This window comes from Tachypleus tridentatus, chromosome 1 (genome assembly GCF_004210375.1).
Source record: "Tachypleus tridentatus isolate NWPU-2018 chromosome 1, ASM421037v1, whole genome shotgun sequence".
NCBI lineage: Eukaryota > Metazoa > Arthropoda > Merostomata > Xiphosura > Limulidae > Tachypleus > Tachypleus tridentatus.
In genome coordinates, this window is record NC_134825.1 from 67258574 (window position 1) to 67278383 (window position 19810).

The window sequence follows — 19810 nt, forward strand, 5'->3', positions numbered from 1 at the left end:
CTTTTTCTCATAATTGTATGCTAGTTTATAATATTATGGTGACAAGTAGTTTCACTTGTCTGTCCATCAAAAAACAAAAAGAAGCTTGAATTCTGCTTCAGCTGAAACAGTAAGTTTCATAAACCCAATACATTAAAGCATCTTGTTTTTACATACATTGCATCATCTTATTAATGTGCTGTAAAATTGAATTTAAATTCAGCTTAGCTCCTAATTCACCACATCACACATTGTTAAATATAACTCAGCGGTGATTCTTAAATTAATTTGTAGCTATACTAAATATTTTAGATTATACGGAACAGGTTATTTTCAAAAGCATTTAAAAATAGATTTTAATTTTTTGCAAACAATCTTTGAAAAAGCGCGTAAAATGAATTCTCCATATTTATACCAATAAAAAAAATAGAACACTTGCACTAATTTTTCGTTATTTATAGACAAAGATTGGAAAGTACAGGTAATTTCGAAATTTTCTAGAAACTCCACAGTGCTCTAGAATCAAAAGCTGATAAAGCTGAGCTGATGTATGAACATTTACAGAACTGTTGTTGAGGAGCATAACGTGTAGGATAAGGCAAAACATTTGCAATTTTTCTTGATGACAAGAAACCCACTTGAAGTAAAAATATATATCAGAACGGCTGGTACGATTATTAACACTTTTACTAATAAAGCAGAAAACAACGTTTTGACCTTCTTATGTCATCTTGACCTAAAGATGTAGCTTTGCGCGAAATTAAAAAAACAAACAAATATTAAGCAATATCCAGGTCTGGAAGTGGCGGGGAGATCTCTTTCATATGTTTACCCAGGGACGAAAACAAAAAGATCCTAAATATCTAACGTATCCTTTAGTCTCACTGCAAATAATCATACCCAGTAAATTTCCTCTGATAAATACGAAAATTCTGTTTCTTATGTAGGCACAGTATTGCAAAAGAAATTATTTAGCAAGAGGTCATCATCAAAAAAAGGAAAAATAAAATAAAATAAATGTTTATAGGTGAGCGGAAGTCCTGAACTCCCCGTGCTACGCACTTTCCGTTACGTCGCTTTACCCTTAAAAATAAAAACACAAAAATATTTGTAATAGGTATGCAACAGTTTTCATCGAGTAACTACAGTAAATTCACAATTTATAAATATTTTTCGATTCGTAGAATTATGTTAAAAACGATGCAACGTATTACGGTGCAATTAGTACACTTTTATTGATACAGGAGACTATGTCAGTAAAACACGAAGAAAACCGAAAATTTTCGATAAAAATTTACATTCATCAAGAATACTGACGTCAGATTAAGTATTAATTATTCTTTTGTTAACCAAATGTAATGATAATATAGTTGGTTCAAGCGAATTAGCGAAATTATAGAAATGTTATCCTATATTGTTAACAAAATGATTATCTGTACGTTCGATCCTATCTGTTTAGTGTAATGGTAATAAGATTGATTCCAAGTAGTCATTGTAATTCTAATAAGACTGACTTACTCTGGTTAGTGTACTTAATAGTAAATTAGATTATAATTAATTAACGCAATAATAGTTAGTTTTTATAGAGGGTTAACGTAATAGAAGTGATGTTGATTCTAAATGGTACTAGGTAAAGGTCCCACGCTGAAACATCTGTAAGTCTACGGATTTACAACGTTAAAATCGGAGGTCACAGCACACAACCCGATGTGACTTTACTATAAGAAAGAAACAGACAACGCCCTCTGCCGGTATATGTTTCATAATGTTGTTAAATCAATATAGCTCTCTTTTTAACGGTAATCCTGTCAACCAGAAAAACTGTCGCGTTGAAACAATAACAAAAAAGAGGTTTTCCTACAAGCGTCAATTTACTTGCATTAGCTGAGAAACGAGATAAGGCACACCCAGTTCACATTAGACAATTATTCTTGAACCATATTTTCTCAATCAAATGTATGTTGTTGTTTTTTAACAACTTTGAAGAATATATTAAAGTTGTTAAACGTTAACAGCCAGGAACTTTAAGTTCTTGTGTTTTTTCTTAATTTTTACAATCAAAACTCCTCTAAAGTATTATTTTAAATATAATTGTTGATTAAAGGAATTAGAGTAGCTTTTATATTTTGAATATAAGGAAAATTAGGTCATCACTCGTGTTTTCAGGGATAGAGTTGTGTTTGTCTTCTATATTTTACTCTTCTCATTGAAAAGTAATGCTATTGCGTGTATATTTAGCAAGCAGTTATGAAACCATATGAGGCTAAAAATCTATATATGAAATTCTGTAATTCATAAAGTCATACCAAATTACCAAGTGGCAAAGGTAGTCGATAACAGTGTTTTTACAATAACCGTTAATAATATCTAAGCAGAAATATTATAGGAAATAAAAAAACATGGTAAATTATAAATAAATACCAGATTGGTTAAAAGTGCTCAATGGGTCTGAACAAAGACAGTTGTCAGTATACTGACTGATAAAGAGATCGCCACCATTGCTAATAATGTTTGATTTTAAAATTATAGTACACAGAGAAAAGAACAATAATCGTTCATATTGTGATCACTACAAAGAATTCTAGGGCACAATAACAATTTTCATTAATATTATTATTGGAGCAATCATTACATGAGATGGAAGCAAAAACAGTGTTTGGTAACATATTTTGTTCATTACTAAGTTCATTGCACAAAGACCACAGTAGTTGGGACAAGAGTAATTTTCATCTTCTCTGAAGTTGGTAAAAATCTGAACTGATGACGGCTGGTATAGAGATCAGTTCTAATATTACAAGTTAAGTATTGTAGCAGATGCTAAAACAATGATGACAATAGTTTGTTTAGTTACTTTATTTTTGCCTGGCATGGCCAGGTGGTTAAGGCACTTGTTATCTGAGGGTCGCGGGTTCGAATTCCTGTCACACCAAACATGCTCGCCATCACAGCCGTGGGGACGTTAAAATTTAACGGCCAATCCCACTATACCTTGGTAAAAAATTAGCCTAAGAGATGGCGGTGGATGGTGATGACTACCTGCTTTCCCTCTAGTCTTACACTGCTAAATTAGGAATGACTAGCGCAGATAGCCCTGGAGTAGCTTTGAGCAAAATTTAAAACAAACTAAATCAGTCGTTTATTATATTGAGTAGGGAAATCGGTCCCATATAATTTCAATCCTCGCACATCAATATTCTATCACTAAATTATAATTTTAGAAGTTAAGATGTTGACCAAGTCTTACAATAGATTAAGAAGTAAGTCCAGCACATATTTAATCCCGTGGAAGTTTTATATTTTTAATCAAGTATGTAACACTAGTTATTGATTATAAGCTATGTATTGTATGCAGTTTGCAAGACTGTGGCACAGTTGAGGAAGTAGTCTTCTAGAAAAAGATAATTCAGAAAATCTTAATTTCAAGATTTAAAAAGAAAAAAAAACGTACTGGTGTGTGTTTTCTTATAGCAAAGTCAGATTAGACTATATATCTGCTGAGTCCACCGAGCGGAATCAAACGCCTGATTTTAGCGTTGTAAATCCGTAGACTTACTGCTGTACCAGTGGGAAACTAGTAAGGGTGAACTTGATCATAAGAAAAAAAATTAAAACTAATGCCCTCATCAGGAAAAAAGTTTGGAAAATAAAAAAAAAATTACAGGAAATAATAATTTTTACAACTCTTTAAATAAAACCCCTTCCCACTGGCTCAGGGGTAAACGTAAGATCTTATAGCACTGAAGTTCGGGATTCTATCCTTTTGGTAGACACAACAAAGATGGTTCATAAGACAGCTTTGTGTTTAATAAAAAATAAATTTTAGCTATAAATCATCACGCTTCTTTTTAACATTGGCATTTCGCATAATGAGTAATATTATAATAAGAATCTACTTTTTGTGTTAGTGATTGCTTAGCACAAGTAATAAATATTCATAGGCATAAAAAAATAAAAACAGTTTCCACCTAACTAGTGTAAATATTCATAATTTTGTTAAGACTTAATTTGTAGCCTCCCAGTGGCACGGCGATGAAACTGCGGACTTATCAGCGTTTCGTACCCGTGTTAATCAGAGCACGGGTATCTCATGATGTAGCTTTGTGCTTAATTAAAAGCAAACAAACAAGCAAAAATAAAATTACAAACAATATTTTAAGCATGGGCCTACATAATGTTCACAATTAAATCTTTTTTGAAGATGTATTCCGAGTTTCTGGAGCAGATAATCTTATAACAGATCAGGCGAAATCAAAATCAGTTTTAAGAAATATTCTACAATGATGAAACTATGTAGAATGGACGGCAACAGCCTTTTGTGGAGACACAAGTGTAAAAGACAACGTTTCGAAAGTCTCCCGCCTTTCGTTTTCAGGAACGATCTATCAAAGAACATTCTACAAATCTCACTGAAATGTCATGTAAAATAATTATTAATAACATAGGAAATTAGTTCAAAACACGTGCCCTTGTTTTACGATTTAAAATCCTAGAATAATGTTTTAAAGCAACTCACTAATAAGGTTACATGTAAGGGTAAACACAAGTTCAAATACTATGATAAAAACATTAAATATAGAAGTGCAAAATTCGGATCCCTATAATGATCTCATTAAATATAAAGATTTAAATCACAATTAATTTCTATAAACATACAATTAAAGTTCAAGATCCATCATTAGGGATGAAGATCCAAAATCATAATTCCAATAATGATATAATTAGATATTCTGGATCCAGTTTCTTAATCCCTACAATGATATCATTAAAGTTCAAAATCCAAAGCCATAATCCCTGTTTAGAACATTGCTAATCAAGATTTACTATCATGTCAGACTCATCAATGTGTCGAATGTTTGTTCATTCGTTTAAAACACAAACGTGTACAAATTGTTAGAAGCACTGTGTCCACTGTGATAAGCAGCCCTGAGCTTTAATATTATAAACCTTCAAGCTTATTACTGAGTCATCAGGGGCTGTTGTGTTCCGCGGTGACAGACTTAATTTCTATTCAAATAAAAATAATCCCTAGATTTTCTAAGCGTATAAATTGACCTGGTTCAGTTGCATTAAATTTATATAGGCTATATCTTAAAATGAAAAATAGTAAAAATTATTATAGTTAAAAAATAGCACGTGCGTAACATTCCAGAATGCTTTACTCTAGTTGTCGTCTGCGTTTGTCACCTAGGCCTCTGTCTAAAACGTATTAGTATTGTCTTGCTAGACAATACACGGGAATACTGTTCGGCATTTGACCTTTGACCCCACTTGTGACATTAATCCATTTATAAGAACTCTCTGCATTTATTCCATGCAACCATTATTGTATACAATTAGCTAACTTATCTCGCACACCTTTATAACCATTCTTAAAAGCCTTTTATGTGGCATCTAGTAAAATTCTTTCTGAAAATCCAGATACCTCAAACACACACCCTTACTCTCATTTAAGATTTAGGTATTGTAAACATATTCAGAAACATAAACAACAGAATGTAATAGAAGGGACAGCTTAAAGTTACGTAGAATAACTTTGTTCATATGCAGCCTATGATGATATATAAATAAGAGTAGTAATACATTCATAGAGTGTAAAATTGTGTAACAGTTACATATTTTGGTAAGCAAAATTATTGAGTATTGTGAAAATGCAAAGCTGTCGTTAAAGACAAAGATGGCTGTTCTAACTAATGTAATGGTAATATGCTAGTGATAAGATTATGATTACAGGTGAATTAGTTCAGTTACCAATATTATAACTAATACTTTAAACTGCAAGTGTACTTATTCTAATTTTTGCTGTTGTAAGGGTGTTTGTTTTCAAATTTCTGAATGGCAGTGTGGGTGTAATAGAAAATCTTAGTGCTGCTGTTTGTAAAACTGCTGATGTTATGTGTGGAGTCAGTTTTATTCTTTGTACATAGAGATATGCCAAAACTTAGTTAAAGCTTTTGTGTAGTTAAATATATGTATTTTTATAAAGTATATATCTGGTTGTTAACTATAATATAGGCCTAAAACTATTCTATTGTATCCCGTAAGTGTACAATTATCCAACTTATTTTTCTCTTAAAAGACACAAGTGCACAATGAAACTTTAACTCTGAAAGGGATTAAGTTTAATAAGCTATATTTGTGTGTGTATCTCTATATTGAACAGACTGATAACTTATGTAATAGCTGTAGTTAATGGTAGAATGAATGAAGAGAGTCTGGATATAATCTGCTTTGTTTACTCGTCAAAATGCTCAGCCTCGTTCTCGCTACGATATTGACATACCGTACAAGGAAAACCAAGTACCTGTGTATGATATTCTACCTGAATACATGCTATTTGTAATGTTTAGTCTTGTACCAGCTAATTCACAGCGCCACCTAAAACAAGGCGGTGAAGCATAAGAAAGTAAATAATGGATTCATAAACTTTCACAACGAATCATATTCAATGTTATTAGAGGGCTATCTGCGTTAGCCGTCCCTAATTTAGCAGTGTAAGACTAGAGGGAAGGCAGCTAGTCGTCATCACCCACCACCAACTCTTGGACTACTCTTTTACCAACAAATAGTAGGATTAAACGTCACATTATAACGCCCCCATGGCTTAAAGGGCAAGCATGTTTGGTGTGACCGGGATTCGAACCCACGACCCTCAGCGGTGTTATTCTATTAATACACTTTTTAACCAACAGAAAAATTACAAGGTTATGCAACCAAATATATTTTATTTACTTTTCAATTTAAAAAAGCGGTTTTAAATATTTTACTGTTAATATTTAACATTTTCTTAAAAATAGATGAACAGTTATAGATTTGATCATGAATAATATATAAACAAAACAAACTAAACACTAAATGTATTAAAGCCAGAAAATATATATAAATTACAAATAAGAAAAATTAATCTTCATTTAAATAAAACAAAAATTAAATTTCTTAAAAGTCGTCCATATCCGTCTTTCCCATCAACTAGTCCCTCCAATGGACCAACGGTAACTTTATGGATGCAATGCAACATTCGATGTTTGATTCCTCCCTGTGAACAATGTGTAAGTAGTCCATTGTGTATCCTTGCATCAAGAACAAACAAATAAAAATTTAGACCCATGTTTATTTTTCTAAAATAAAATTTAGAAATTTCTAGAAATGTGATATCTGATTATTCCAGTTCAGTTTGATGAACAAAATTCCTTTATACGTAACACGATTTGGATATAAAAAGTCCAGCATAATAATTTCACTAAGGGATTCTTTGTCATCACTGAAGGCATTAATTATATAACTTTTTCCCGCGGCACTCTTATTTTCTTATAGTTAATAAATACACACGAAAAAAACAAATATTTTATTGGTTGAATACATACACTGTTGCTACTCTGACGCAGGAAGAGTTTCGTCATTATAGGAGAACACTCTTTATGAAAACGTCCAACCGTGAAGAAGTCAGACATGTATATAATGTCTCTTGCATCCTCAATTATTACATAGTTATACTATGTCTCCAGGCGAACCACTTCAATTAGAACTACTTAAAACTTTTTAAACTAATTTCATTTAATTATCAAGATTTTTTCAATCCTTCAACACCCTGTCGCGAGCAAAGGACGTTGACCATGATGCCATAAATTATATAAGATTCAGCTAGAAAAAGATATAGTGCAACTTTCGTGAGGATTAAGGTTGCGTTACTCGCTTACCTCAACTGTCTTAATTATGGCTGTTCTCAGAATTAATATTAACCCCCTTTCTTGAATTAAGTGTCCTGATTATTGTTAACTCGATCTTTAAGTCTGGTGATGGTTACACTAAAACAATCGAAATATATATGTATACGATCCAAAAACAACGCAAATATATTAGGCAAGAACATGCAGTAAAGTACATAACACTCTTAGAATACTTAATTTTAGCACACGGGCTCCAATATATGTTTCTTCTGAAATTGCTACCTTTTAACTACAAATTATTCATTATTAACCTCCAATAATATAGTTTTCTTTTCTACCCTCTAAGGTTCGATATATTCAGTTAAATTTTTCAGTCTTAAAATACAACTTATATACAGCTTCAAATTTAATCATAATTAAAACTAAAAAATTATAAAGTTTTTTTTTATCTTTATATTTTCGGTGTTTTTCTCTGTCTCTACCATCATGTAGTCTCAACTCAAAAAGGGAACAAGTAACTCTAAGGTCGTAATTCCTAACCTAAAACTAACTGAAATATTTAATTATGTAAGTGTCGAAACTATTCACGACAGACCCTAGAGAAGCGACAAAACGAAATAGAATAAGTAGAAATAAACCATATGAAAAAGAGAATGTAATGTCAGAAAGAAGCACACTGTAGTAAGAACAAATAACTTTACCCTTAGTGAACCATTATGTGTACTACTCAAATATACAATTTATATTGCAGTTTGCTTCTTGTTTCTCATCCAGTTTCCTTGGAAGAAAACGAAGAAAAACATTAATTTGGACTTAAACAAAACAGGTCAAAGATTCTATGGTGCTCCTGAAGCCAAGTTCTAAGGGTAAAGATAACGAACCCTATCTTAAATGACCTCCCACACGTTTTCTGTAAATACTTTCTGCAGCAAAACCAGAAATGTTTCTGTAATTTTCTTTCTACTACATTAAGTTCTAGATTTTATGTAACTTCAAACCACTTAGTCTAAATTCGTTGTATTGATGTTCGACGTGTTTGGTAGAAATAAAGATTTTTTTTTTTTTTTTGAACACGAGGTATTTCTTACTCCTCTGTGAAATATTGTTTGAACATAAAGTTCCATAAACATTTTTCACTCTAATCAACAGGTACGTCGATTGTACTGGATACATACTTTGGAATAACAATCAATATCGGACAAATATAACCTTAATAATGATGATGGGTATATTTGAATAATATCTATGCATACTCCTTATATAGGAAGTTTTACAATAAAAAGGAACTCTAAAAGGTTCGCTCCAATCGATGAAGTGTAGGAGAAGGGAGTTCTAATATTCCTAACATTATTTTTAAATACAAATCATTTTGTATCAGCATCAGAAAAATACTGGAGAAGCAAATAAACTTGTAAACTTGTATTTAAGCGGTGTATTGATTAATGTGCACGATATAACAACTTATATTTCATCTACCTCTTTATTAAACATAGTTTATTTATTCAGCTATAATAAGCCAAATTGGTAACAGTGCTCTCTCTCTCCGTATTGGAAAATAGGACTACAGAAGTTCAAATAGCAATCTATACAGAACTCAAACAATGATACAAATAACAAGCCTAAAAATAACATCCTCTGCCACTACACTTGTAATTACCGTGTTTCTCCGAAAATAAGACAGGGCTTATATTAATTTTCACTCCAAAATATGACACTAGGGCTTATTTTCGGGGGATGTCTTATTTTGATATATTAAAAAATGAAGTTACAAAGAAAAACTATTAAACTAACCATTTAAAATAAACTATTATTAAACTATTAAACTAACTGATTAATACTTAAACAAACTAATTAACTAACTATTAAACTAATTAATAAATTATTTTTTTTTTATTTCTTTCCTCTTCCTGCCACTCTTAACTAGGGCTTATTTTAAGGCTAGGGCTTATATTAAAACTATCCCCAAAAATCACACTAGGTCTTATTTTATGGGTAGGTCTTATTATCGGAGAAACACGGTACGACTAAGCTAGCAACTAGAATAAAAGTGGAACTGTAGTTCTACAGGTGTAATTACGACTACGCTGGCAGCTAGCATAAAAGGGGAACTGTAGTTCTTCACGCGTAACTACGACTACGCTAACAACTAGCGTAAAAGTGGAACTGTAATTCTACAGGTTTAATTACGACCCCTTAGCAATTAACATAAAAGTGGAACTACAGTTTTACAGATGTAATTATGACCACCCTGGCAGCTAGCATAAAAGGGGAACTGTAGTTCTACAGGTGTAATTACGACTACGCTAACAACTAGAATAAAAGTGGAACTGTAATTATATAAATGTAATTACGAATACTTTAAAAGCTGTCTCAACAGTAATACCTTGCATTGCTACAGATGCATTATGAACAACATTATCAGCAAGTTTAACAGTGACATCTTGTACACTTACACAGCTATACACCTGGCTTAACAGCGACGTCCTACATCACTACGTTTATTATTACGACTGTACTAACTGCTGGTTAATTGACGGTGACATTTGGTACTGTTACAGCTATATTTGAGAATGCATTAACAGCTTTCACAACAATAGCATCCTTTACCAAAACGGATACAATCAACAGTTGTAACCGTGATAATGCAGGCAGATAAATAAACAATAACATATTTTACCAAGCCATGGTTATTTACAACAATATCAAAAATACGTTAATACTGAAGTGCTTTATCCAGATATGTGAAATACTGCAAGATTAGCACGTGGAGTAACAATGACGTCTTTTATTAAAGTAAACGTAATCAAAAGTAACCTCATCAACGCCATCTTTTGTGTCGTCATGTGTAATCATACCAAAACTAGGAGCCGAAAGAACAAATAATATCTTTTAGCATTACAAATATATTTACTTGTATATCCAAACACTACTTAGTGATATATAATGTAACTGAAATCGTATAGAAAATGTTCTTACCTTAAATCTTTCGTTCGAATAGCTTTTAATAATTCGATAACTAGAGCTCATATGTTTTATTCTCAGCAGTAAGTACGATTACACCTATATATATATAACAACTTTTAGCTGTTTAGTCTAGCTTCTGCTTTATTCATTAAAAATAAAACAACAAACAGTTACGAAACAGAGTACTTTTTACACGATCACGCCGCTTGTTTTCAATCTTTTTTTGGTTCAGTATTTTTGAAACCTACTGCAAATATCCACATTAACTGAGATTTAACAAAACATCCAAGCTGAAATCTACTTAATCTTTGTCACACTTCATTTGTAACTAGCCCACGATGGACATAGAATAAGATATTACTATAGCATATTAAGTGCAAGTTATTCATCGTAATAGGATACTTGTCGACACGGTGTTTGGTTTAACACCAGATTTCACCAGAAAAACAGGTTTGAAACACCTTTATTTGACTGCAATTTATTCCACCCATTAATAATACCATAAACAATACTGGACATAGCGTGTGTGTGTTTTTCTTATAGCAAAGCCACATCGGGCTATCCGCTGTGTCCATCGAGGAGGATCGAACCCCTGATTTTAACGTTGTAAATCTGTAGATTTACCGCTGTCCCAGCGAAGGACCTGAACATAGCGACGGAAATTTATTCATTCCATTAGTAATACAATAAACAATACTGAACATGAAACATTAAAACCAAAACATGAATTGGATGAAACAGACTTAACGAGTTTCGACATTAAACTAAAGACAAAATATTCTTAAAATCCTTTTTTTTTTTTTTTTACTTTACATCCGTATTGAGCCAATCAATAATGAAGTTCTTACGACACTTGCAGTTTTATCACGAAGTTACCTCTCAACGGTAAGAATATTATGTTTTAATGTTGTTCTCTGTACACTGCTAGTTCTTATACGTTTACTTTTCTATTTTAAAACTGACCTCTTTATTGAAATGCTTAACGGCTTCAATGCTTGAAGAGTCACGCAAGTTTGGTGTACATAATACATTATTTTACTTCTATTTAAAAATAATCATCTTTCCTAAGTATGAAATCGACTTTTGTGAGCTTTTTATGTGGGACAAGAAAAAGAAACTCAATTTATGTATTCAATTTTCAATGCTGTGCAGTTTTCTTTTCTGTTCCGTCTCTTAAACGAATTTAATAATAAAAAAATTAATGATTTTTCAAATGCATCTGCATCACGCATGGTTGTCCACGTGATCAAAAATGGCATTTGTGGTTGGTTGACACATCATTTGCACATTATTCATCACAGTATGAAGCAATAAAACACAGCAAGTGATCTTCGTCAAAGCCATCCTGTTGTGAAACTTGCGAGCAAGAGAACTTCTATGAACGATTCAACAAACTGAATAATTTTTTATCTTCTCTCCACCCCTTCCCAGCAGGAAATCCGACCTTCCAAATGTGACCAACGCCCAGAGCCACCATTCCATTAACTATTTGTGGTCTTTCTAAACTGAAAAGAATACATGACTAAAGACAGAAGCCATAGGGTAAAAATGTAGACACAGAGGTATAAACTTATGTTCTTAACCGAAAGTTGGTGCTACACTGATGCACACGGCACGAGTAACATCACGCGATAGAACGATTTCAAAGTCTCATTACATTTTTGTCTTGAATCTCTGAGGAAAAGATAAATGGGAAAATGATATCTAGATAGATTAATGATTAACTTGCTTTGTTCAGATCACGAATCAGCTATTGTATCGGTTCATAATATTTAAAAAAATTAATGACACCAACACAGAATGACACAAACAATTGCAACTTCCTTTTCTCAACTATACAATAACGTAAATGTCTTCAAAACTGTACATAAAAAAAAAGTTAGTTCACTCCTTGACAAATGGGTGTAATAAATTGTTGCTTGTTCCATACTCTCTATTGTTGTAGCGCCGTCTATAGCGTTTGGTAAGTCATAGAATATGAAAGTTTTTGCAACTCACAAAATTTTAACAGTCGTTTGGCATTCACGTTTAACTGTTAAAATGACACATTTGTGTAAATATTAGTAGAGAACTTGTTAAAATTAATATTAATAATATTGGAAATAAAGCATGTGATTTATATTTATGGAAAAGTTAATATATTTTTATAATATATATATGTAAAAACTTGTTTACTTTCCCTTGAAAGTAGAATGAAAACCGTAGATAATTTCAGTTAAGCACTTGTGTTTACAATAGCAATTCTGTATAATGATACTCACATGACTATTATTTCTTTATAAATATATTTTGCCTCATTACTATTTTGTATAAAGTTAAAACAAATTGTTTTCTGTGAGTTTTTCGGATAGCAAAGCCACATTGGGCTATCTGCTGTCTCTACCGAGGGGAATCGAACCCCTGCTTTTAGCGTTGTAAATCCTTAAACTTACTGCTGTCCCAGCAGAAAGAAAAATGTTTTCTCTATTTTATTACGTTAATTTAATGTCGTTGTTTTTCTTTCTAAGAATAAAGATCTCATTCTATTGGGTTGAGGAATAATTCGTGAGCGTTTTTTCAAGTTAAAAAAATATATTCATAAATAAAACCGCTTTCGCAAAATATTTCATGTCATTTGGTAGATAATTTTTTGCTCTAATAGATGGTGTGTTTGATTTTCATATGTCTTTAATTTTTGCTTTCATTTTCAGCTCATTAAATAGAATGTCAAGTGGACAAAATCGAGCATTTTCGACACCATCTGCTTTTCGCATTTAATTTCTTGCAATTTCGTTTAAAACAATGTATACTATATACCTAGGTCTTACATGAAATAAAGTATCATAATAAATGTTTTGGGTGTAATGTGTTCATGCATTGAAGTATTGTATAGTCTTGCATGTAATGCTTGAATGAAATTATTTAAAAACGCTCACGAATTATTCCTCAACCTAATATTTAATCTTAATTTATCCTTGTAGAAAATAAAATTCAGAAAAAGAAATGTGGTTTTGATCGAAATGCACAACAAATAATTAAAAGAAACGTATATGAAAAGTATAAGTTCCTTAGAATTTTTAGATTTTCTAAATGTTTTATGAAATTTATATAAAACAACAACAGCACCCCCTACATCATTGAACATTTTTACAGTAGTATCTGGATTTGATTTGGTTTGTTCTGAATTTCGCGCATAGATACACTAGCAGTCCCTAATTTAGTAGTGTAAGACTAGAGAGAAGGCAGCTAGTCATCACCACCCACCGCTAAGTCTTGGACTACTCTTTTACCAACGAATAGTTGGATTGACCGTCACATTATAACGCCCCCACGGCTGAAAGGGCGAACATGTTTGGTGTAATAGGAATTCGAACACGCGACCCTCATATTACGAATCAAGCGCCTTAACCACCTAGCCATGCCGGGCCTAGTATGTAGAAAACACTGGAGTCTTGTATCATTGGAAATCGTTAGTAGGTCTCTTTTTAGACCTAACCTGAACGTGAATATGTAAACACTTCTTACAAGAGGGCGTTTTTTTTATCATGATATTAATCATCCACAGTCTTTAGGTCGTCTAAACGTGCACAAAGGTCTGTTGAATCATCTGTCAATGTCTACCACCTATGTCACTGACCCGTATACATTTTCTTTCTTATTTGCCAATCGTAGCGCTACCTCGAGGCAGAAGTAAGCATCAAATATAAGAGAAACCATTTATATATATATATATACTCGAAAAACAATGTATTTGTGAATATCGGTGTTTTGTTATCAAACGTGAGTAGTTGTTAATTATTTTATGCAAGTATCGTTGATACAAATTAAACTATATTATGACGCATAAGATCATGAAATAGATACAAAATATCTTGGATTCCTATTCTTACACAGAAGTACTTATCATACTAGATTTAAGAAATAACTGTTTTTTCGAGCTACAAATTATATCAGAAATAAGTATTAAATAACCATAACTATTCGAGTCTTGGAAGTACAAGTTCCGAGGTTTATGAAATCAAATTATTGATATTAAAATAAAATGTTTCCCCTCAGGTAACTCAGTTGAAAAATACGAGTCTATATTGTGGTGGGCACTCTGTAGGTAGCCCATTATGCAGCTTTGCACTTAAATAAAAAACAAAACGTTATTTACATGCTTCTAGTCGAAGCTTAAAGGAATTATGCTTAAAAAATCAAAGAAAAGCTTATTTTCAAGAATTACACCAGTCTTATAAATTTCTATTTTAGTTTGCTAGTAAAACTTGCGTTATTTAAGTTGAAAAATCTCAACGGTCCCGCTCCAGCCACAACCAAGTGTTTGCTTTCTTTTTATTAATAATAAATATAACACATAACAGCTATTAATTATAATTTTTAAGTCATTGACATTCACAGTGTAAGTATTACAGATGAGTTAATTTTGAGAAACTATATCTAATAATTACCAGCAAAACGTATTAGAAAACAGGTATAATATTTTAAAATTTTAATGGTGGATAGCATGTAAAAAAAAAAAACGCTTAAAACATTTTTTCATACTTTATTCATATGTTAGGCTAATATAGTAAAGTATATAAATAGGGTTTTACTTCTTCCTCTTAATGGCTTAATTAAAAGGCAGCTCTACTATTGACCCCAGTCATTTAAGTAGAGCTAATCTGTTCCTTCAGTTATACATTTTGGGGTTACACCTAAAATATTTCAAGGTGTGTTTATACTGAGCATTACAGAAAAATAACAATAACATTAAATGCAATGTTTAGAAAACTATTGGGCAGTGTATAAGCTTAATCTTAATAATTTTAGTTGTTTCAAAGAGGGGTTTGGTCTGTTTTGAATTTCGCGCAAAGCTACATGATAGCTATCAGCACTAGCCGTCCCTAATTTAGCAGTGTAAGACTAGAGGGAAGGCAACTAGTCATCACCACCCACCGCCAACTATTAGGCTACTCTTTTACTAACGAACAGTGGGATTGACCGTCACATGTAACGCCCCCATGGCTGAAAGGGCGACCACGTTTGGTGTGACGGGGATTCGAACCCGCGACCCTCAGATTACGAGTCGAGTGCCTTAACCATCTGGCCATGCTGGGCCTTGAAAGAGGGGAAACTGTTTCATGTTATTAAAAAAATTGCTCTAATTTGTGTATGAAACTACCAGTTCTTCACATGTAAATTCAAGTAAAAATTGTTTTTTTAATATTTTACCATAATACCAGCTTTTATTCATAAAACAATCTTAATTTAATTGCTTATTTATTAAGCTATCAGAATTCTCATGGTATTATGGCAGGAAAGTTTTTACTTGGGTTCTCTGGTATTTTTTATATACACTTTATGTTCTCAATGCTGCCATCCAGTGCCCAAAATTGCAACTTTTTTTCTACCAAAAGCACATGGAAATCTGAGTGCTCACTCATGATTCTTTCTTTTTAACTGTGTAAATATCCGCCTTTATTTAAAATAGATATATTTGTATGATTATATCTATAGAAATAGAAAAGTGGTCATTCAATATAAGTACAACCCTTGTCTTTTGTTAAAAAATAAATAGTGCTTAGAATTAAGCCTAGATACCTTACTTCATTTTACAGTAAATAATTTAATATTAGTTTCGGAAAGTGAATGTGAATATCTCAAAAACAAAACGCTAGTGTCTGAGAAACCCTGGTTCGACATGGTGGCTCGTAATCTGAGGGTCGCAGGTTCAAAGCACCTTCTCACCAAACATGATCAAACGCCCTTTCAGCCGTGGGGGCATTATAAAGTGAAGGTCAATCCTACTATTCGTTGGTAAAAGAGTAGCCCAAGAGTTGGCGGTGGGTGGTGATGACTAACTGCCTTTACTCTAATTTTACACTGCTAAATTAAGAACGGCTAGCTCAGATAGCCCTCGTGAAGCTTAGCTCGAAATGAAAAAAATCAAGCTGAAAAACCTATTACCATCACATTTGTTACAAAACCCTCAAAAAGTTCGTAAACGTACAAAGAGGCTAAGATGAAACTTTAAGTTTTCCAGTATATTTATAATGTTGTTTTTTTTTAATAGTTCTCTCCCATCTAGTCTATCCATTCATAATTAGAGACCGTGAGCGAAGGTAGGTTTTGAATATCCGATAACACAAAACTAATCCTTCTTTTTACATGGCATTGTGGAGTTTCAGACCTATCCACATAAAAAATTCATCTCTTTGTATGAAAATGTTCACAGCATAAAACGTCGCATATATTTACAATATTAAAGACACCAACACTAAGTTAATTTCTACTTTGTGGGTGAAAAAAAAACATAACAAACGGAAATAGTTTAGTTATTTTTTGTATTAAAATTTGATGTAAAGTTACTCTTCTGGCATACGACACAATGGTTACAAACAAGATCAGTCTGAAAACCACAATGGTTACAAACAAGATCAGTCTGAAAACCACAATGGTTACAAACAAGATCAGTCTGAAAACCACAATGGTTACAAACAAGATCAGTCTGAAAACCACAATGGTTACAAACAAGATCAGTCTGAAAACCACAATGGTTACAAACAGGATCAATCTGAAAACCACAATAAACATATTTAAATTGATTGTTTCTTTATTAATTGACTCATTTTTCAAAAGCAGTGAAAATAGAGCTTTCAAACTAAAGCGATTTGTTCAGCCGACAAACTTAAATTTCTCAGTGCATTTCTTATTTAAAAACAAAAATTGCTGATTGAGAATGTATCAGCCTTAATCATTCATTATTCAGGCAGGAATTTTCACTCTCTTAACTTGTTATAGGTCGTATAGTAATCAGAGAACAGTTGTATTAAAAGTATTATTATTTTTGTCTCCGTAGGACGGAACAAAATACGCATTACGGTTTGTTTGTTGTCAAGCACAACGCTAGATTGTGGGGTATCTGTGCCCACCGCAGGTATAGATATCCGATTTTTAACGTTATATTTCGCTGACTGAGCGACGGAAATTTGCAACAAACAAAAAGTAGTCTCTGTCGATCTGACTTAGACTGAACAGTATATTTTTGTAGATTTCTGACAATGTCTGCAAAAATACTAAATTCGACTGGACATGAGCCTAATTTGTTCTAACAGATTAATGTACGATCAGATCTAAATTAGTACCTATCAGACCCAGATCTGTCCGACTCATCTCTTACAGAAAGACACCAGTAACAAATAAGAAATCGAGGTTAAAGTTCCCACCTGGTGCTAAGTAAAAATAATAATTGCACTTTAGTGCACTTTTACTGCTATGAAGTCATAAGAAGAGAAGTTGAAAAATTTAAATGATGTAAATAGATAGATATCGAATTGCACTTTTATTCAGTAGACGTTCTATCATTTTCTTAAAAGCACGTGATTAAATCACGTATGTCCAATCTTATATTTCAGCCTGTCATTGCTATTCTTGTGTCTTTTAACAAGACTCGTAGTTTTCTCAAGACAATCACCATGTCAACGACTGAAACTTAACTTGAGTTAAAATTAGCTGATAAATAAAAAGTACGATATCAGTTGATATTCCTGATCAACTTGAAATATTCACTTAATTCATGAACGGAAAACTACGACATAAAATGTGGATATCAAACGAAGTAAAGACGCTTTCCCTATCTGAGTTGAGTATTTCTTTTCACTGTTGGTTACTGTTAAATATATCAAAACAAACTAAACATAACTGTTCAGATATTTTAATAAACCAGATCTTTATAAAACTGAATATATAGTCAATGAAATATTTAAAATTACTATATATTAATGAAATGAACAGTGATGAACTATGAATCTGCAGGTCCACTGTTTTCGTTCCGTTACTGCAAGGAAAAAAAATCATGTTTCTTCTTTTGAGCCGTGGATTCGTTATAAAGACGAATTTCGCTATTCGACCAGACAGCAGTAGCCCATCAAATATCTATCAGTACAAAATCGGAGTGAACTTTGAGTAGCTTTGTGTGGAAATAAATAACGTTTGTTTGTAATTAAGCACAACTACACAAAGAGCTATCAGTGCTCTGCTCACCACGGGTATCGAAACCTGTTTTCTACCGTTGTGCCACTGGGGGGATAATAAATAATAGAAAAACTATTTTTTAGGTGTGTAAGTTTCCTTGGTGTTTCTAGTGAACATTCACATTTTAAATAAAAATTAGGTTCCTCCTTTAAGCCTTAGTTCAGTGTTACCGACATTAATCACTCAAAAGAATTCTGCATAATCTCTTTAATCTACGAGAATATTTCCTGACTTTGTAAAAGCCGACAAAGCATAGCACGTATAAAACGTGGTCTTTCTACTTCGCAGACTATGTTATCGTGTTTACATAACACAGACTCCACGATGGCATACCTAAGCGCCGACAGATCGATCGATAGACGGACAGATAGGTAGAAAACGACGAAGAGACAAACTCAGATCAAAGCGTTTTATATTTTATCTTTTCAGCTACATATCCAAGACTTTATTTCAGTCGTTAATTTCACAAAAATCTTGACAAATATTTTCTAAACGACGTATGCACTAAATTTATTTTTAAGTCCATGGCTTAGTTAGTTACAAAATACTTTTTCCATTTGATCACACACAAAGATTTAAACAAAAATACAGTCAGTATTGCAAATAATTCTACTAGTTACAGCTGAAGTCCATTTTTTGTGGTTGATGTATATAAAATAGGTAATTTTACCCTCACTTTTTATAATTTCTTTTATTCTGATTATTTAAACAAGCAAAGAAAAATATAGTTGATCGATATGGTGAAAAACAGGACCTCGCCAGCAGCGTATGATATAAAGAGAAGTCGTAATTCGGGGGTTAAATGATTAGCAAAGTTGTTGAAATTAATTTCTTGGAAGAGAGAATGCTTCCTCATCATTCATTCGTTTTACAACGTTTTGCCTTGAATAAGTTGCTTTTAAAATACACAGTAACGTTGTGAGTTGTTATAAGAGTAAGTGTCAAACCCTCTGTGTGGATAGTGGGTCTTTACTTGCTGCCTTCCGTCTGGTCACTAGTTCAGAATTAGGAACGACGTCAGGTAGTTTGCCTGAAATTTGCAATAAAAATACAAGTACTTTAACTCAGTCGGAAAAATAGGTGGAATTTTTGTGTTTTGTTATTGTTACATCTCCATTAAATGCAGTACTTTCTAAGAAATCTTCAACCTGTTGTATTTTCATTCTTACAAACTAAGGTTATGTTCGTATTTAAAATATTTGTTTTGTTTT